The sequence below is a fragment of the Coenobita brevimanus genome, chromosome 15, assembly GCF_032717465.1.
Source record: "Coenobita brevimanus isolate Jiangsu-jjx chromosome 15, ASM3271746v2, whole genome shotgun sequence".
In the NCBI taxonomy this organism is placed as follows: domain Eukaryota; kingdom Metazoa; phylum Arthropoda; class Malacostraca; order Decapoda; family Coenobitidae; genus Coenobita; species Coenobita brevimanus.
Window position 1 is genome coordinate 4,322,877 of NC_136968.1, and position 22,422 is coordinate 4,345,298.

Genomic DNA, 22,422 nt, shown 5'->3' on the forward strand with positions numbered 1-22,422 from the left:
TGCCTGAAAGGGTACAACAGGGAAGAAAGGTTGCTGGTTCCTTGAAAGCAGTGATAAGAAGCAGGGAAGTGAGCATGAAAAGAAAAAGTTACTACATGACAGTATTGTGATACCAACTCTAACGAAGGTTATGGAAGTGAAGCTTGGACGTTGCTGGAAGGACACAAGTCAAGAGTTAGAGCAGTGGAAATGAGTTATTTAAGAGGAGCCTGTGGAGTCACATGGAGAGACAGGCTGAAAATGAGGATATAAAGGAGCGTTGTGGTGTGGATGTGATAGGAAACGTTAGGAGGAATACACTGAGGTGGTTTGGCCATGTGGAGAGGATGGAGGGTGAAAGACTGACGAGGAGAGTGTATGTGAGTGAGGTGGAGGGGGGAAGAGGGAGAGGGAGGCCGAGGATGAGATGGTGGGTTGGGGTGGAGAGGTATATGAGAGAGGGTTGTGTGAGTTGGGAGCGGGGTAGTGAAATGGCGGGGGACAGGGCGACGTGGAGGCGATTTGTATATGGCCACCCCAAACGGGATTGAGGCGTCTGGCAATATATATATATATATATATATATATATATATATATATATATATATATATATATATATATATATATATATATATACTGTATGTATATATATATATATATATATATATATATATATATATATATATATATATAATATTACTCTCACAACCTTAAATATATGGTTCAACAGTGTGAATACTGTCTTTTTATTAGAAATGCATTTTTATTCCTGTACCACTTTTTTGTGAATTGCAATTCTATTTTGATACCATTTGTTGTGCAACTATTAAAATTTCCATAAATACCCCATATTATTTTATTGTTTTACATGCACACATATTATATAGCTTTAGGGTATAACTTGCCATTCTAGGGTAGAAATGGCAAAGGTTTAGGGTATAATTAAATTTGGCCTTGGAAACCCTGGTCGTGGCGCTAACAGCCCTTGGCGGGGAATACCCTAGGTGGGGTATTGGCCGGGAAGAGTGGCGCTGGTGCATGAAGACGCGACAAGGCTCTTTAGCACAGAGTTGGTGATATTTAGAGGTATGGGATGTTTATTTGTTGTCAGTACCATAACATATTTATGTGCACGGTGCTGTGAGACAGTTGTAATATTTGTTTACCCGACCATCATGCGTAGTTGCATGTTGATAGTTTCATAGCCACATGCTGCTGTAAAGCAGTATGTTGGGTATTGCCATTTATTACAGTCAAGCCCGTCGGGTATTCCAGCCTTTTCTATGACAGACTTCTCACATTAGGGGGGATTCTTCTCTGTGACATTTCTCTCGCAAATGTTTCAGGCTAGAGGTTAACACTAGATAGGTAACCCTCTCATTCTTTTACCTTACAGGAAACCCTGGTCCATTTGAACCCACAGCAGGGAAAAAAAAAATGCAGTGCTGTTATATTATTACAGACCCCTATGAAATTAAATTATAAGGCTTCTTGAGTGTTCATACAAAAATACAAAAGAATTCCTTGAGCATAATGGCACTTCTGACAAAATGAAAAAAAAAATGTCCTATTAATTGATAGTATATGGAAATGAGGTACCGGTATAGCAGAGAAAGTACTTGTAGCATGGCAATGGAACTCATCCAATTTGAAGGAGATATGTTGCACTAACACACAAAGGTCCCACCGTACCTGTAAAGGCAACACAAAGGTCCACCTCAACCTAATGAAAATGGGCAATTATTGCACCTGCATTTTTGGCTGTATGATAAGCCACACACACAGTGTTAGATGTTATGGATAGTAGTATTAGATCATTCATTCATTCATTGCCCGACGCCATGTATCCCAAACGGGGTGGTCAACGGCTTTGAGTTAATTGTTTTACAGGGAGGGGCACTAATCCTTCGCCAACCCCACTTGACACGTAGGGATGCCAACAGCATCTGGTGTTCCCAGGCGGTCACCCATCCAAGTACTGTACTAACCAGACCCAACGTTGCTTAACTTATTCACACACAGTCGTATTATATGCCTGTAAGTATATGCTATAGAAATACCCTTCTGCTTCATGTAAGGTTACATGGGTCCAGTTGGACCCATGACTACTCCCTGCCAGATGACAAAGAGCAGGTGAGGACAGGAACATGTGACCCCACCATCGTCTGGACCAGCAATTATGGATGGCTGACTGGGGGTTACCAAATTTGCAATAGCGTGCAATTGTGATGCGGGAGGTTCACTCCCTGCTCAGGCGTGACTCCAATTGGGACTAGGGATACCTATCTAGGGTTAAGTTTGATTATGCTAGGTCATGGTAGATTAAGAAAAAAAAGTTTCTCAATGGAAATTATCCTCAAAATCATTCAAAATGTGTAAATCCTTCCCCTACTGAAATAATGAAAAAAAAAAAAAAAAAAAAAAAGTTTCAAGGATTTTATTTTGTATTTGACATCAACCCCAAATATTGGTTAGGGATCAGTTGAGGCGGAAATTAATCTAAATCTTTCAAAATAGGGGTAAATACTACCCCTAGTGAAAGAAAGAAAAAAAATTGAAATACCCTGACTGTAATAAACGACAAAAATTCCGTATATTGTGAACACTGCCACTAAGTTTCTAGCCTATATCTATTGCTAGTTTGTTACCCATATACAGTACTTGAGCAGTTATTTATTTATTTATTTTTTTTCATAATTACATCCCACTAATGGACACAAATTATTATGCTCATGACTAAATTTAAGTCATGAAAAGATCCTTCCCTTCTACAGTCAGCAGTTGCAAATGTTTAATTACTTGGCATATTTGTATAAAGAAGAAATCAGTAGGATGGAAGTTGTGGAAACAATGAAGAAGGTCAAAAGGAGGAAAGCCCCAGAAATTGATGGAGTGTGTGGTGAAATGCTGAAGCATGGGGGAGAGATAATAGTAGAATGGATGTGGAAGTTGTGCAGATTGGCCTGGGAGGAAGGTAGAGTCCCGGAGGATTGGAAGTCATGTATAATTATTCCCCTGTACAAAGGAGAGGGGGAAAAAGAAGTGTGTGGTAATCATAGGGGCATTTGTCTTCTTGGGTATCTTGGTTGACAGTTCTCTGAGATTTCACTCACACATAAGAACTACTGTAAAAAAAGCAGCAAGCCTGGCAAATAATTAATTGAAATTCGCCCTCTGTTGTGACCGGGATTTTATGTTGACTCTGTTCAAATCCCACATCTGACCTGTCCTGGAATTTGGCTCCACTCTGTGGAACACAGGGTACCACGGTGACCAGAGGCTCCTGGAGTCTGTACAGCGTAGATAGACTAAGCAAATCAATGGCCTGTCCGAACTCAGTTATGCTGACCGTCTGAAAAACCTGGACCTGTATTCTGTAAAAAGGAGACTGATCAGAGTTGACCTTACTAAATGCAGGAAAATCTTTAACCCCTTTACCCCGGGTGATGACCTTAGTCTATCTAGCAAAACATGCTCTACACCCCGGGTGACTGCTGTAGTTGATCTAGCAAATTTTGAAAAATTGCAGGTGTTTTTCTTCCTCACTGCCACCATCCACCCTCACAGTCAGTAAGATACTTTTAGAAAATAGTGTGTGTGTGTGTGTGTGTGTGTGTATATATATACAGTAGAAGTCCGATTTTTCGGCATCTATGGGACCAGGCAAGTGCCGAAAAATCAAAATTGCCGAATTATCAAAAACCCTACCCACTCAGTACCTTATATGTTTCGGTGAACACTATCATCACTACTCATATCATTACATATGTGTTTGGAGAGAATACTGTATACTGTTTGATACTGTACAATACTGTAATGAATACAGTACTATACATGAATATGAAAAATAAAGAAATTAGTGAACATACTGTATATAAATGTAATGATACAGTAGGCCTACAAGTTCACATGCACTTACCTAAACTTATAGTAGGTTCCTTATTTATATATGTACAATAGAAGGGGTTGATTGGAGTCTGCTACTGCTGGAAGAAGTCCCCAGCAGTAGAGGGAACGAAAAAAATCGGAAAATCTGCCGAACGATCAGAGATTTTCGTAAATGGGACTATTTCTCAAAACTGCCGAAATGTCAGATTTGCCGGGGAATTGGATGCCGAAGAATTGGACTTTTACTGTATATATATATATATATATATATATATATATATATATATATATATATATATATCGGTATATATATATGTATATATATAAATATATAGATATATATATACATAGATAGATAGATAGATATACACACATATATATATGGAGCCTCTGTGGTGCAGTGGTAAAGTGTGCATTTTCGTGCACTGAAGAACAAGGGTTCATTCCCTGCCAGGGTAATAAACTTTGGGAGCGTTCTTCAGGCCACGTGCTGCATTGGCAGACACAAGGGGTGCAGTGGTTGAACCAGTGTCGCATACTGTAAAGTGTGTTTGCACCCAGTCAGCTTGTGCGGGCCGATTACACTTGGTTCACAGACTACACACACATCCAAAGCCACTCCAACACTACAATTACAATTACAAGCACTTCTCACCTTACATACAATCTCTACCAGACAGCCTAAGCCACTTGGTAGAGATTCATTGGCTGTATTGTCCCCACTTTGGTCAGGATAGGCCGGTCCTGCAGTGGACACTCAAACAGCTGATGAAACGAGACGAGATGAGATAATATATATATATATATATATATATGCAGTATAACCTCATTATAATGGACTAATTGGGGCCCAAGCCATTCCGAAAAAAGTGAAATTCTGATAAAAGTGACATCTGGACTTCCCCCTGCTAACCTGGACTTTTTCCGATGCATCAGACATTAGTCTGGATCGTACCAACAGTTTTTTAACTGCTCGCATTATCATTGCAGTACTGTACTGTATTATACATTCACTACAATAATTGAATGGTTAAATATATATAATAATACTGTACTGTACACTGATAAGCATGTCTTTTATTTACCCTGTGGTGGTGAACACAGCTGAAGTGGTCAGGCAGTCCGGATTGCATCTGGTTTTATTGGACTTTTTCCAATATATAAGAATTTAGTCCGATCACTCCTCGATTCCAATAAAAGCTACTTCCGGTCTACTGAGGTTCCGTTATGTCGAGGTTTTACTGTGTATATACATATATATATATATATATATATATATATATATATATATGTATATATATATAATGTATATTCCACTCACTCAATATAGGGTTGCTTTCGGGTGTCTGCCCTGTCCTCTCCTCCATCCTTTTTTCCTTCCATCTTCTGTCTTTGTTTCCTTCATTCTTTCCTCATCTTTCTGCCTGCGGGTGACTTTACACTCCCTCTTCTGTCTTTCGTTCCTTCATTCTTTCCTCTTCCTTCTGCCTGTGGATGACTCTACACTGAGTGACAAGCCAAATGGTTTCCTGTACAGCAGGAAACCATTTACTACGCTGGGTGGTAACCATATAACCACATTTTGGCGCCCGGTGGTTTAGTGGGTAATTATTGTGCTCCAATCGGATTGAGCCGGTGAAGGTTTATATCCAAGGGGTGATTGGGGTTTATTGCTCACGTAATGGCACTCAGGGATGAGTGAGGTTAGTCACTCTCATCTTAAGTGTCAGGACCAACTGCCTAGCCCCGGGCTCCTACGCTCCTCATGGGGCAGCGTAGGATTGGATGATGAATCGCGTCCAACACGTGTTAGTCCAGCACGATTCACGTCCAGCATGGAGAGCAAATAATTAGTATTATTTAATACGATTTAATTACTGCAACATGAGTGTGTTAGCATAACACGCACAGAGTTCCGAGAAGTGGGCGAAATCCGCAGAGTTCACCTCTAGCACAATCACCCCCGGTCCAACATGGTCATACTGGACATTCCCATGATGATGATAGCCAATGAAAACTTCTGATCAAGTAGCCATCCCCGCCCGCTATCGTGACGTGATCGTGATGCCACCCAATTAAAAACGCATCTGCTGTCACGTGATGTTTTGTTTAAATTTCTCCCACCACAGCGCCACTCAGTCGCATAATTCGCATTGGAAGGTGCTTTTTTCTTGCTGCATTTTCTGACCTTGTTACTGCATTTTACCCTGCTCACGATGCCTAGGAAGCCTTCTGAGAACCCCAAGAAGCGTCGGCACCTCCCTCAGGCCACCAAGCTAGAAAGCATCAAGAGGAAGAAGAAAGGGGAGAGGAAAGTTGACATTGCTAAGGCCTACAACATGAATGAAGCCAACGTGAGGACCATAATAAAAAACCAAGACAAGATCCTGGCAGCAGTGAAGGCTTACAGAGTGCTAGGACAGACAGAAGCAGGACCTTCTATGGCTGTGGACAAAGATAGTGATTCTGAGTGTGATTTCGAAGGATTTATGAGGGAGGTTGAGGAGGAGCAGCAGCCATTACCCGCTAGTGATGCCAGCAGCTATCCTCCGGGGACCCAGTAGGACTACCTACAGCCTTGGATACCACCTTCCATTCCCAGCAAGCCCACCAACACTGTCCTAAAAGGTTAGTTATCATTCATAGCACAGTACCACTTATTATAATTACAATAGTACCAATATATTTATAGGTATATGGTAGGTATTTAGGGTGACTTTTCCGAGGGTTGCTGACATAATTCATTTTTCCCCATGAGCTCTATTGTTTGTCGAACACGTTTTTGGTCCAACATGAGACCCATGCATGACAGTATTACCGTGTTGGACGCGAGGGTACTGTATATAGGTGATGGTGACCATCATCCACTCATTTGATGTAGTGCTGCCTACTCCTTCCTTAGCCTTTATTATTCTTTTTCTGTGCCTGCCCTCCTCTCTTCCTATTTCTCCCATCTTTCCTGTCACTTCTTATTGTTTTCTTTCCTTTACATGTGGCTTTACATTGAGTGACAAGCCAAATGGTTTCCTGTATGTCAAGAAATCATTTACAACGCTGGGTGGTAACCATATAACCAAACCATATGTGTTCCCTACTTGTCAACAAGTGGGTTGGTGGAGGGTTAGTGCTCCTCCCCATAAAACAAATAACTCAAAGTCAAATGGCCACCCCTTACGGGATTATGGCGTCTGGCAATAAATAAAAAAAATAAATTAAGATATATAGATATATATATATATATATATATATATATATATATATATATATCTATATATCTATATCTATATATATATCTATATCTATATATATATCTATATATATATCTGTCTATCTATCTATCTATATATCTATCTACATATATATATATATATATATATATATACATATTACCAGACGCCTCAATCCCGTTCGGGGTGGCCACAAACAAATCGCCTGCACATTGCCCTGTCCCCCGCCATTTCACTGCCCTGCTCCCAACTCACACAACCTCTCTCATATACCTCTCCACCCCATCCCTCCATCTCATCCTCGGCCTCCCCCTCCCTCTTCCCCCATCCACCTCACTCACATACACTCTCTTCGTCAGTCTTTCACCCTCCATCCTCTCCACATGGCCAAACCACCTCAGTGTATTCCTCCTAATGCTTCCTATCACATCCACATCCACACCACAACGCTCCTTTATATCCTCATTTATCAGCCTGTCTCTCCATGTGATTCCACAGGCTCCTCTTAAATAACTCATTTCCACTGCTCTCACTCTTGACTTGTGTCCTTCCAGCAACGTCCAAGCTTCACTTCCATACGTTAGAGTTGGTATCACAATACTGTCATGTAGTAACTTTTTCATTTCCATGCTCACTTCCCTGTTTCTTATCACTGCCTTCAAGGAACCAGCAACCTTTCTTCCCTGCTGTACCCTTTCAAGCACTTCACCTTCCAAACCTCCACCTTTACTCATCACACTACCCAAGTACATAAACGTACTCACATTTTCCAATTCCTCACCATCCAACCTCGCTGTACATTCACTGACTTCACCTCTCTCAAAGACCATCACTTTACTCTTCCCTACATTCACCTTTAAATTCCATTTCTTACACACTCTCCCAAACTCATCCACCAAGCCTTGCAGCTCTCCTTCGTCTTCACTCAACAACACAGTATCATCTGCAAACAACAGTACAAGGAGTTTCCAAACACTACCTTCTCTCACCAGGGCCACTCCAGTATCCACTACCCTACCTTGTACCTCTTTTATTACCCCATCCATGTACAGATTGAACAACCATGGAGACATGACACATCCCTGTTTCAACCCAACTTTCAAAGAGAAAAATTCACTCAGTTCACCATCCACACGCACTGCAGCCTTCGCACCATCATACATACTCTTCACTGCATTCAATGACTTCCCAACTACTCCATATATTCTTAATACTTTCCACAATCCTTGTCTATCCACCCTGTTATATGCTTTCTCCAAATCTATGAAAGCCGCATACAACTTCTTTCCCTTCTCTGGAAACTTTTCCACTAAAGATCTAAGAATGAATATCTGATCTACACAACCTCTTCCCTTCCTAAAGCCTCCCTGTTCTTCTCCAACTAATTCCTCTGTAATTTCTCTAACTCTGTGAATAAGTATATAAATGTATAAATATATATATATATATATATATATATATATATATATATATATATATATGTGTATATGTGGATGTGGATGTGATAGGAAGTGTTAGGAGGAACACACTGAGGTGGTTTGGCCATATGAAGAGGATGGAGGGTGAAAGACTGACAAAGAGAGTGTACTGTATGTGAGTGAGGTGGAGGGGGGAAGAGGGAGGGGGAGGCCGAGGATGAGATGGAGGGATGAGGTGGAGAGGTATACAAGAGAGGGGGGTGTGAGTTGGGAGCAGGGCAGTGAAATGGCAGGGGACAGGACGACGTGGAGGCGATATGTTTGTGGCCACCCCAAACGGGATTGAGGCGTCTGGCAATAGATAGATAGATAGATATATATATATATATATAGTATATATACATATGTATATATATATATATATATATATATATATATATATATAGTATATATACATATGTATATATATATATATATATATATATATATATTTATATATATATATTGGATGTGGAAAGGTTACAAGAGGATGAGAAAAAGGCAGAGTGTAAGAGAGAAGCGGAGGAACGATTGGGCAAATATGAATTGGAGCAGATCGGAGACGTGGAAGGTGTGTTTAGGATATTTGCAGAAGAAATATGTGCAGCATGTGATGTTGTGTGTGGAAGGAAGAGAAGACGAAGGGGGGTGCAAGGAACAGCGTGGTGGACTAAAGAGGTGAGACAGGCTTTGGCACAAAAGAAAAAAGCATACAATGAATGGATGAGAAATAGGGGCGTGGAAGAAGTTGAGAGGCAGAAGAGAGGGTTATATGTAGAAAGAAAGAGAGAGGTGAAAAGATTAGTAAGAGAGAGTAAGGAGAGAGTGGATGAGGAATTTGGAAGGAATTTGAGTGTAAAATGGAGGAACTGTATGAAAATGTTCTGGAAAGAGGTGAAAAGAGTAAGACAGGGTGGAAGTGAAGTTAGCAGGGGAGTGAAAGACAAAAATGGTAGATTACTAGTGGAGAAGGGAGAAAAAGTAAGCAGATGGAGAGAACACTTTATGGAATTGTTGAACATAGAGGATGGAAGTAATGTGAGTATAAGTGGCTGGGGAATGGCTGGGAGAAGGAGGGAGGTGAGATGACAGGAAGAAATCAGTAGGATAGAAGTTGTGGAAGCAATGAAGAAAGTTAAATTGGGGAAAGCCCCAGGAATTGATGGAGTGTGTGGCGAAATGCTGAAGCATGAGGGAGAGATAGTAGTAGAATGGATGTGGAAGATGTGCAGATTGGCCTGGGAAGAAGGTAGAGTCCCGGAGGATTGGAAGTCAGGTATAATTATTCCCTTGTACAAAGGAAAAGGGGAAAAAGAAGTGTGTGGTAATCATTGGGGCATTTGTCTTCTTAGTATAATAGGAAAAGTGTATGGTAGGATACTTATTGACAGAGTTAGAGAAAGAACAGAGAAATTAGTTGGAGAAGAACAGGAGGCTTTAGGAAGGAAAGAGGTTGTGTTGATCAGATATTCATTCTTAGATCTTTAGTGGAAAAGTTTCTAGAGAAGGGAAAGAAGTTGTATGCAGCATTCATGGATTTGGAGAAAGCATATGACAGGGTGGATAGACAAGGATTGTGGAAAGTGTTAAGAATATATGGAGTACCGGTAGATGGGAAGTTGTTGAATGCTGTGAAGAGTATGTACGATGGTGCGAAGGCTGCAGTGCGTGTGGATGGTGAACTGAGTGAATTTTTCTCTTTGAAAGTTGGGTTGAAACAGGGATGTGTCATGTCTCCATGGTTGTTCAATCTGTACATGGATGGGTTAATAAAAGAGGTACAAGGTAGGGTAGTGGATGTTGTAGTGGCTCTGGTGAGAGAGGATAGTGTTTGGAAACTCCCTGTACTGTTGTTTGCAGATGATACTATGTTGTTGAGTGAAGATGAAGGGGAGCTGCAAGGCTTGGTGGATGAGTTTGGGAGAATGTGTAAGAAACGGAATCTAAAGGTGAATGTAGGGAAGAGTAAAGCGATGGTCTTTGAGAGAGGTGAAGTCAGTGAATGTACAGCGAGGTTGGATGGTGAGGAATTGGAAAATGTGAGTACGTTTAAGTACTTGGGTAGTGTGATGAGTAAGGATGGAGGTTTGGAGGTTGAAGTGCTTGAAAGGGTACAGCAGGGAAGAAAGGTTGCTGGTTCTTTGAAAGCAGTGATAAGAAACAGGGAAGTGAGCATGGAAGTGAAAAAGTTACTACATGACAGTATTGTGATACCAACTCTAACGTATGGAAGTGAAGCTTGGACGTTGTTGGAAGGACACAAGTCAAGAGTGAGAGCAGTGGAAATGAGTTATTTAAGAGGAGCCTGTGGAGTCACATGGAGAGACAGGCTGACGAATGAGGATATAAAGGAGCGTTGTGGTGTGGATGTGGATGTGATAGGAAGCGTTATGAGGAACATACTGAGGTGGTTTGGCCATGTGGAGAGGATGGAGGGTGAAAGACTGACGAAGAGAGTGTCTGTGAGTGAGGTGGAGGGAGGAAGAGGGAGGGGGAGGCCGAGGATGAGATGGAGGGATGGGGTGGAGAGATATATGAGAGAGGGGGGTGTGAGTTGGGAGCAGGGGAGTGAAATGGCAGGGGACAGGGCGACTTGGAGGCGATTTGTTTGTGGCCACCCCAAACGGGATTGAGGCATCTGGGAATAGATAGATAGATAGTATGTTTACTGTATATAGATATAGATGTATCTATCTATCTCTGTATATATCTATATCTGTCTATCTATCTATATATGCCCACCACAGATTTACTTAGGACCTACACACAGAATTGCTGTGGGAGAGTTGTCTGTCATTGCTTTGGGTTTCCACCTCTGCCAAGTGAATTTTTTGGGCAAGAAGTAACTGACAACTCCTCTTGTGTTGGCAGGAGGTGGTGAAACATTCAGCACCTCAGTGCTTGCTCAGAAGCGAGAGTGGGAGTATATGTCCCCTTTGCTCCGAGCTTGCACCTCCCTCTTTTTTGTATGCATTACCGTTTTGCCCTGTTATTTTCCTAGAGTCGAGTTTTCATGCCTGGAAAGTACTGCTCAAGGGATGAGAAGGTCCATATCATTGCATGGAGGCAGGATAATGTCCCTATCAACACGATTTGTGAACGTACTTGATGCGCAAAGTCGACCATCATGAAGATTCTTGCTGCAGCGCGTGTCCTGCCATCTGATGTCTTACCAGAGCACAAGCATGGTGGTGGAAAGAAGATGACAACTTCCAGAGGTACAGGTACGCTTCTGAAGAGAGAAGTTATCAAGAATCCTTGACTGACAGCAGCAGAATTGAAGAGAATGCCTCCCCAGCTGTTACAAGACGTCTCATTTCAAACTATCCAACACTGCTTGCAGAAGGAACTGGGTTGCCAAGCTGCACCGCAGCCAAGAAACCACTTCTCACTGACTGCATAAAGAAGCAGTGCATTCAGTTTGCCAAGAAGTATGTACACTAGACATCAGATGAGTGGAGAAAAGTTATGTTTTCCGATGAAAGCACATTTCAAGTGTTCCAGGTGCGTTCTGTCAAGGTTCGTTGCCCTGCCTCCCAGAGTCGATATGACCCTGCTTACACGGTGCTGAGCGTTAAGGACCCACAATTGGTAATGCTGTGGGGGTGTTTCTCAGGTGAACTGGGAAGGCGAGGCCTCAGCTTTTTTCCTAAGAACTTGATGAAGAATGGTGGCTAGTACATTCAAGGTCTGAAAGATCATTTGTTTAACTTTTTTTTTTTTTTTTAATGCACGAAAGAAAGATCCAAAGGTCGGAACCCTCAAACCATTCCCTCCAAGAAAAAAACAATACAAAAGAGAGCCAGATTCAAGATCCGTTCATTTGGAGATGCCTGGACACACTGCGTTTGAAAGACTGGAGATCATAGTAAGTAGGAAATACAGACAGAGGGAGATTCCAGAGTTGACCTGTTGCATAAATGAAGGACTGGGAGTAACGGTAGATAGTTGGGCAGAAAAGGAATGGAAGTTTGTTGCTAGATGGGTGCTATGCATGCATTGTAGAGGTGGAGGGATGCAAGTAGACAGTTCAGAGGAGCAGTGACCATTGAAGTAGCGATAGAAAAGAGATAAAGATGCAACAGTGCGGTGAATAGACAGAGGTTGAAGGGAGGCAGGAAGAGGAGGAGAGTTGATGAGACAAAAAGCCTTTGACTCCACCCTATTGAGAAGAGCTGTATGTGGGGAGCCTCCCCACACATGAGAGTTGTGCCCTACATGGGCAAATAAAACCCGTGTCTAAAGTCAACAACTGTGCCAGGGTAAAGAAGGTATGGAGTCGGCTTAGCACACCCAATCTTATGGAAGCAGATTTTACAAGAGATGTAATATGATCTTTCCAAGTCATACCAAGTGAATGAAGCCCCAAGCATGTTCAAGGATGATGCAGGATTGAGCTGGATATTATTAAACATTAGTGGGTACTCTTGTGGAGGATTGTGTCGGGTTGATAGGTATAAAAACTGAGTTTTTGATGCATTAAAAACAACCATATTATTTTTACCCCAGTCAGAGATATGAGCCAAGTCAGACATTAGGTGTGCCATAGCCTTATCCCTTGTTTGTTGAAGTAACTGCTGAGATGGATGTTGCAGGAACCGAATAGAAAGGTGAAGGGTGGAATCATCAGTGTACGAGTGGGTAGGGTTGGATGTACATCTTAGAAGGTCATTGATGAATAAAAGGAAGAGAGTTGGTGATAGGACAGAGCCCTGAGGAACACCACTGTTGATAGATCTACGAGAAGAACAATGGCCATCTACAACAGCAGCCATAGAACGACCAGAAAGGAAGCTATAGATGAAGGCACAGATAAGAGGACAGTTTGGAAATTAAAGATTTATGCCAGACTCGATCAAAAGCCTTTGAGATGTCAAGTGCAATGGCAAAGCTTTTGCCAAAGTCCCAAAAGGAGGATGACCAGGAGTGTGAGAGGTAGGTGAGATGATCGCGAGTGGAGCGTCCCTGACGGAACCCATGCTGACGATCAGAAAGAAGGTTGTGATAGGAATGATGCTTTTAAATTATTCTGTTAAGAATTGACTTGAAAACTTTTGAGACACAGGATGTTAAAGCAATTGGATGATAGTTAGAGGGTTGGGAATGGTCACCCTTTTTTGGGACTGGCTGAATGAGAGCAAACTTCCAGCAAGAAGGAAAGGTACACTTACAAGTTGGCAGACAAAGGTGAAAGAGTTTACCTAGGCAGGCTGTAAGCACAGAAGCACAGTTCTTGAGAACAACAGGAGGGACTCCATCAGGCCCGTATGCCTTGTTAGTATTGAGGCCAGTGATGGCGGAACATACATCAGCTGAAGAAAGTTTAATGTCAGCCATGAGGAAGTCTGAGGGGGGAAGTGATGAAGGAACAGCACTGGCATCGTCTAAGGAGGAATTGGAGGAGAAAGTCTGAGCGAAGAGATCTGCTTTATCAGTAGAAGAAATAGCTACAGAGCCATCAGAACAGAAAAGAGGAGGGAAGGATGATGAGGTAAAGTTGTTGGAAAGGTTTTTGGCAAGGTGCCACAAGGAGCGGGAAGAATTCGAGTTGGTAAGTTGAGAGCATATACAGTCGTTCTATTTTATGAAGGCAGTTTGGGTGGGGCGATCTGGGACCTCACACTGTTAGCTCTGTTGCCACATTGCCGCCGACACACATGTAATTATTTGTGTTCACCTCTCTCTCTCTCTCTCTCTCACTCTCGTATTTTAAGCTAGTAACCACTTATAAATGAATTTTAAACACTCTGTATAGATGTAATTCAATAAAAAAGCTATAGTATAGTATAAATCTCTTAAGACTTGTCAGCGTTGCTTTTGCAACGTTGTCAGGTGTGTGACACGAGGGACAGCCCTGCGTGAGTGGGTCATACTCAGTCAGTCTCCCGCCATTGAAGGTATAAAAAAAACACACCTATAGACTTTTACCTCAGAGGTGGTGTTGAAAAAAGTCGAAAACAAGAGAAAAAATAAAGAAAATAAACTTAGTAGTAGTTAATATAAATATGAGAGAGAGAGAGAGAGCACGTGTGTGGTGACGATGTGGCAACAGAGCTAACAGAGTGAGGTCCTAGAGCGCCCCACCCAAACTGCCTTCATAAAACAGAACGACTATAGTACAGATAAAATTATTTTTAGCAGAGCGAAGAACAGATTTAGCGTGATTCAGGGCAGAAACATAAAAAAGATGTGAGTTGGCTCTGGTACCTTTTATAGGCCCTCTCCTTGTTGCAGACAGCATTAGAAAAAGTGTGATTAAACCAAGGCTTTCTTGCATTAGTCAAAGGATATGAGAAAGGAATGTATGCTTCCATGCCTGAGAGAATAACCTCCGTAATGCGTAAGGCACACTCAGATGGCTCCCGGCCATGGAAGCAGTAATCATTCCATGGAAAATCAAAGAAGTACTGCCTGAGGGCCCTCCTATCTGCAGCTCCAAAGTGCCACAGACAACGTTTCTTTGGAGGGTCCACGGGCTGTACCGGAGCGATAGGACAGGTTAAGGTAATAAGGTTGTGATCGGAGGAGCCCAACGGAGAGGAAAGATTAACAGTGTAAGCAGAAGGAATAGTTGTAAGAAAGAGGTCAAGTATGTTGGAGCTCACTCGAAGGCGGTCGGAGATACAGGTAGGGTGCTGTACAAGCTGCTATAGGTTATTAAGGATAGAAAGATGTAGGCTTGTTCACTAGGTGGATCAGTGAAAAGAGTGGAGAGCTAAAGGCGGTGGTGAACATTGAAATCTCCTAGAATGGAGATTTCAGAGAAAGGAGAAATGGATAGATTGTGTTCCATCGAAGAAGTAAGATAGTTGAACAAATTTTCATAGTTGGTAGAATTAGGAGATAAGTAAACTGCGCAGATATATTTAGTCAGAGAATGACAGGAAAGCCGAAGCCAGAGTGTAGAGAATTCAGAGGAATCAAGTTCAGGAACATGAGAGCAAGATAAATCGTTGCGTACATATATGCAACAGCCACCTTTGGCTTTGAAATTAGTATAGAGAAGGTAGGAGGAAACAGAAAAGTTTTTGCTATTCATAGGTGTGACTTTTTCATGCACGATTCAGCTCCTTGTCACAAGTCAAGAAGGGCGACAAAATGGCTTCAGGATAATCAGACTGAGGTCCTCGACTGGCCTGGTAACAGTCCGGATCTAAATCCGATAGAAAACTGCTGGGCAAAGATGAAGAAAATCATGGCAGACAAGAAGACACCCAATATGGACAACCTCAAGACTGAACTGACAAATGTTTGGTGCAAAGACATGTCCTTACATTACATTAGAGATCTAAGTGATTCCATGCCGAAATGCATCCAACTAGTCCTCAGAAACAAGGGAAACATGATTTCTTGTTAATGAATAGCATTTCATGAACAAACATTGTGATATACTATGATTTCTGTGTTTTTTAATACCTTGTGGGGGGAGGTCCTAAGTCAGTTTGTGGTAGCTGTATATGGAAGAATTGTTATAGAGAAAGTAAGTGAGATATCAGAGGTCCTAGTGAGTGATGAGCAGGGTGGCTGTGGGAGTGGCAGTTGGTGTGTGGATCAAATGTTTACAGTGAGACAGATAGCAGAGAAGGCTTGTGAGAGGGACCATAAGGTGTTTGTGGCATTCATGGATCTGGAAAGGGCATATGAGAGAGTGGACAGAGAGGGATTGGGGAAGAGTTTTGCACATGTACGGCTTCGTTGGTAAGCTGCTGAGTGCCATCAAGAGTTTTTGTGATGGTGGTGAAGCATGTGTAAGGGTTAATGGGCATCTAAGTGAATTGTTCACGATTGGTGTGGGCTTGTGGCAAGGTTGTGTGATGTCCCCGTGGTTGTTCATTATATACAGTATATGGATGGGGTGATGAGAGAAGTATAAACATGAGTAATGGAGAGAGGGATGGCGTTGGTATTGAGTGGTGATAGATGGAATATCTTAGATTTGTTGTATGCTGATGATGCAATACTGCTTGCAAATACTGGACAAGAACTTGGTAGGTTAGTGCAGAGTTTTGCTGATGTCTGTAAGCATTGTGCCTTGGGAGTATATGTAGAAAAGAGTAAAGTGATGGTTATTGAGAGAGAAGGTGATTCCTAGTGCGATGTTACAGTGATTGGTGAGTGACTGGAATTTGTGAGAGAGTTCAAATACCTGGGTACAGTGATAGAAAAGAGAGGAAAATGTGCAAAAGAAGTTGAAAGTAGAGTGACACAAGGAAGAAAAGTAGCTGGTGCAATGAAGGCCTTGATAAGAAACAGAGGCTTGAGTATTGCACCTGCACGAGGCTTACATGAAGGAGTGTTAGTGCCAACTTTAACGTATTGATGTGAGCCTATGATGTGGCATGAAAATGAAAAGTCAAGAGTAAGAGCAGTGGAGATGGGACTGTTGAGGAATGTATGTGGTGTACAGACGGTGGATAGGATACGAAATAATGTGATTCGTGAAAGATGTGGAGTGAGGAAGTCGGTGGACATCAGATTCGTAGAGTGTACTGAGATGGTACGGTCATGTGGAGAGAATGGATGACAATAGAGTGGTGAAAAAGGTATATCTGAGCAAATTTGAGGGGGGAGGGAGGCGAGGTGGGCCAGCGGGGGGTGGAGAGATATGGTGGATGAGTGTGTGAGGAAGAGAGGTTTGGAAGTCGGTGAGGCTAGGGAACTGACAAGAGATCGAACTGGCTGGATGAATGTTGTGAGGAGAAGTGCATGATCAGGGATTTGGCACCCCATTTTTAAGGTGGCAGCATCCTAATTGCCTGTATCTGATATGTTTATGTGAAGCATCAAAACGTGGTGAATGTTTTTGGCATATCCGATAGACCCAGGATTCTGGGGGCTTGAATGATGAGTGAATGGAAGCTTGGCCCATTGAATTGGGCAAATCTGGGCTGTCTGGACATTGCTGCTCCTTACCCTGCCCTGGGGTGGGAAAGGAGGTCCGGATGATGATGATGATGATGATGATGTCTGTGGCCAGCTAGGGTGATTCTGGATTTGGTAGTGATGATGATCGGGAGGTGGTCAGAGCCAAGGGTTTTGACCACTCTCCAGGATGTTGTGGGGGTGAGGTTTGAGGAGCAAAAGGTGATGTCTGGGGATGATGCGAGGAAGGTTTGGTAGTCTTATGAGGTTGAGTTGTTAGGTTACGTTAGATCTATCTATCTATTGCCAGACGCCTCAATCCCGTTTGGGGTGGCCACAAACAGATCGCCTCCAAGTCGCCCTGTCCCCCGCCATTTCACTCCCCTGCTCCCAACTCACACCCCCCTCTCTCATATACCTCTCCACCCCATCCCTCCATCTCATCCTCGGCCTCCCCCTCCCTCTTTCCCTCTCCACCTCACTCACATACACTCTCTTCGTCAGTCTTTCACCCTCCATCCTCTCCACATGGCCAAACCACCTCAGTGTGTTCCTCATAACGCTTCCTATCACATCCACATCAACACCACAACGCTCCTTTATATCCTCATTCGTCAGCCTGTCTCTCCATGTGACTCCACAGGCTCCTCTTAAATAACTCATTTCCACTGCTCTCACTCTTGATTTGTGTCCTTCCAACAACGACCAAGCTTCACTTCCGTACGTTAGAGTTAGTATCACAATACTGTCATGTAGTGACTTTTTCACTTCCATGCTCACTTCCCTGTTTCTTATCACTGCTTTCAAAGAACCAGCAACCTTTCTTCCCTGCTGTACCCTTTCAAGCACTTCACCCTCCAAACCTCCATCCTTACTCATCACACTACCCAAGTACTTAAGCGTACTCACATTTTCCAATTCCTCACCATCCAACCTCGCTGTACATTCACTGACTTCACCTCCCTCAAAGACCATCACTTTACTCTTCCCTACATTCACCTTTAGATTCTGTTTCGTACACACACTCTCAAACTCATCCACCAAGCCTTGCAGCTCCCCTTCGTCTTCACTCAACAACACAGTATCATCTGCAAACAACAGTACAGGGAGTTTCCAAACACTATCCTCTCTCACCAGGGCCACTCCAACATCCACTACCCTACCTTGTACCTCTTTTATTACCCCATCCATGTACAGATTGAACAACCATGGAGACATGACACATCCCTGTTTCAACCCAACTTTCAAAGAGAAAAATTCACTTAGTTCACCATCCACACGCACTGCAGCCTTCGCACCATCGTACATACTCTTCACAGCATTCAACAACTTCCCATCTACTCCATATATTCTTAACACTTTCCACAATCCTAGTCTATCCACCCTGTCATATGCTTTCTCCAAATCCATGAAAGCCGCATACAACTTCTTTCCTTTCTCTAGGAACTTTTCCATTAAAGGTCTGAGAATGAATATCTGATCTACACAACCTCTTCCCTTCCTAAAGCCTCCCTGTTCTTCTCCAACTAATTTCTCTGTTCTTTCTCTAACTCTGTCAATAAGTATCCTACCATACACATTTCCTATTATACTAAGAAGACAAATGCCCCTATGATTACCACACATTTCTTTTTCCCCTTTTCCTTTGTACAAGGGAATAATTATACCTGACTTCCAATCCTCTGGGGCTCTACCTTCCTCCCAGGCCAATCTGCACATCTTCCACATCCATTGTACTACTATCTCTCCCCCATGGTTCAGCATTTCACCACACACTCCATCAATTCCTGGGGCTTTCCCCAATTTAACTTTCTTCATTGCTTCCACAACCTCTATCCTACTGATTTCTTCCTGTCTTCTCACCTCCCTCCTTCTCCCAGCCATTCCCCAGCCACTTATACTCGCATTACTTCCATCCTCTACGTTCAACAATTCCTTAAAGTGTTCTCTCCATCTGCTCACTTTTTCTTCCTTCTCCACTAGTAATCTACCATTTTTATCTTTCACTCCTCTGCTAACTTCACTTCCACCCTGTCTTACTCTTTTCACCTCTTTCCAGAATATTTTCTTACAGTCCCTCCACTTTACACTCAAATTCCTTCCAAATTCCTCATCCACTCTCTTCTTACTCTCTCTTACTAATCTTTTCACCTCTCTCTTTCTTTCTACATATAACTCTCTCTTCTGCCTCTCAACTTCTTCCATGCTCCTATTTCTCATCCATTCATTGTATACTCTCTTCTATATATATATATATATATATATATATATATATATATATATTTATATGTATATAATATACATTATATGTACAGTATATATATATATATATATATATATATATATATATAATATACATTATATATACAGTATATATATATATATATATATATATATATTGGTATCCACTGTAATTGGATCTACCATCGCCATCACATTGTCATGTGATGATTAAGACTTATGCCATGGCTAACAAATGCTCTAAATGTACAATAGTGTTTTGGCATAAGTTTTACCTAATGCACATTTTAGTTTGCATGCTGTGAGGTAGATTATAATCATTGGGGGGTTGGGGAGCAAAGTCCCCTATCAGTGCCTCCAGTAGGGCTTTTCAAACCAGCAACTTTAAAGGTATGTTTTTTAGAAAAGACTCAATTGCAGCCCTGTGAAATCTTGAAGTACATAAATTTGTAGTTAGACTGATCGTGGAGGCACTGCTTATTGTTTGAGAACCTATGCATCAGATGATGTGCAAATGTCAAATGGAGGAACTTCTGCAGCAGAGTCAATGAATATTGGTTCCAAAACCAGGAGGAGCTTGGCAGGTCAAGAATTGCTGTTGAGAAAGATGAATCTCTTACAGTAGTATGTAGAAAATGTAGTCACGGATGGGAGGTAACACAGATTTTGTTGTTTGGGCGGATTGAGCAATGTTTTATCATACAATTGTATGTTTTATCATACAATTAATGGATGCAAAGGGAGAGGGAGAGCCAAGGTACTGGGAGACTTTAATTTCCATTGTAAAGCACTGCATTAGTCGCAGAAGCATCATATGCAGTGACAAGTAGGTAGCCTGTAGAACCCTTGGCAGTGATGGATATATTCATCATGTACTTATGGTAATCATCAAGAAAACTTTGTGCATGCAGAAAATTAATGCATTCATAAACAGATAATTAAATGTTTGTGGTATGATGTGAAGGAGTGTGTTAAGTGCCTTGGTGTCGTTGCCAGGTGCCTTCAGAATTACAGTACCTATAAAGGTACCTTTGCATCAGAAAACATAAGGGACACGAACTCCACTCCTTCCTGCTCCTAGCGGCAAAATTGTATTTCCCGCAGTCAGTTCTACACAGCAAAGAAGCTACATGTGCTGCTGCTCTCATCCCCAGAGTTGCTGAGACACCTGAATTGGCCAAAAACAACACCTCCCCTAAGGTAAGCAGGTTTGACAGTTTTTCATGGAGGATTTTGAGTAGCACTGAAGGTAAAGGTTAGTAGTGGTTTGTTGATTATTGTCAGTGGAGGATCTGGGGGGTTTGCCCCCCAGTTCGTATACATTCCTTCGTTAGTCATGTCTTTTCTGTGTTTATGTGAAGGGTGTTTTTTTTTTTTTTTTTTTTTTTTTTTTTTTCAATATAAGTTGATTTTTTAAAAATTGATTTTGAGCATTTTATTCCATACATGACTTCACCCCCTCAACTCCTTCTTTACTTAAATGCATTTAACAGTACATATGTACTTCCATTCTTAAAGCCATTGAGTACCGAGAAAATTTTGGAAGTACGCATATACTTCCAAACATCATGGTTGTCTGCACGTCTTTGCTGCCTTGATATGGCTCTTATAATCCTTCCACGTAGTTTTCAGCTGCAGAAAAAGCTGGACTATATGGTAACACTCCTTTTTTCTCGACCAACGGTAACTATATTATGTCTTACATATGTCATGAAACCTCATTAGTTTCGACCAGTTGTAGACTGCATGTATGACGTAATTTCTCAAGCACCAATCAGATTATCAGCCTCCCCACCACCCATGCCTCCCCTGCAAGTCTGCAACTATTTTTCAAGTAAATTTGTGATTGATGACTTACTATGCTTGCAGCCTTGGAAAGAATGTGTACTCGCGCTAAACCCCGCCACAGACCTCCTTATGTGGAAACATGTCGTCAAGTGATGAGGAAGAGGATTTTACCCTCCATTTAGACCGTGATCTGGAGGAACCTGATAATGAGTGGTTGTCTTAGGAAAGTGACAATGATCCATTGTATGAGCCGGAAGAGAGTGAGGGTGGGAGCAGGGAGGACAGTGAAAGTTGTATGTCGAGAATGTCTTGTCTCGAGTTCTGACTCCTCTTCAACTCTTCACACATTTAGGTTAATGAGTGACCCTTTTTCAGACAAAAGACTAAATGATTTGCCAAATGTGGTGGAAGATTTTCCGAATGTGCATCCAGAAGTAATTTAACAAAATGAAAATCACCTATACAGTGCATTTGATTGTTTCATGTTGTTTATGACAAAAGAGACAGTGCAAACCATTTGTTCTTGGACAAACTCATGTTCAGACAAATTTTTCATTGGGAACCCAACAAAAAGCAAGAGGAATTTCATGAGTAGGAGATGGGTTGATGTAACTGAGAGTGAGTTCTTTGTGTTTCTTTCCCTGTGGCTTCTCATGGGAATAACGAAGTTGCCAAGAATCTCAAATTACTGGAGCAAGTCTGTGCTTTGCCGTAGGCCCCCAGTGTTCAGTGCTGTTATGAGTAGGAACAGATTCATACAGATATTATGCTTTATGAGGTATTCCCACCCTGATGATTTTATTCCCAGGGAACCCATTTCAAGACTACAAAGTTTCTTTGAGATGCTGTGAAAAGTTTATGTTGTACTTTTCTGCTGTTGAAAAGTTCGCGGTGGATGAGTCACTAATTTTGTACAGTCGGCCTAAGAAGTGACGGCGGAGTATCCAGAAGTTTTTGGTCAGCGACAGTGCACATACTC

The 22,422-nt window shown here is 42.0% G+C and overlaps 1 protein-coding gene across 1 annotated transcript in view; it reads left to right on the top strand.

The window, feature by feature from the left end:
- Positions 1-1,015: 1,015 nt before the first annotated feature.
- Positions 1,016-22,422, top strand: part of LOC145390600 (uncharacterized) — a 72,630-nt gene continuing 51,223 nt past the window's right edge. Inside the window, exon 1 of the mRNA XM_080265406.1 lies at positions 1,016-1,066. The gene's annotated coding sequence lies outside the window, so the exon portion shown is untranslated. The remainder of the gene's footprint in view (positions 1,067-22,422) is intronic.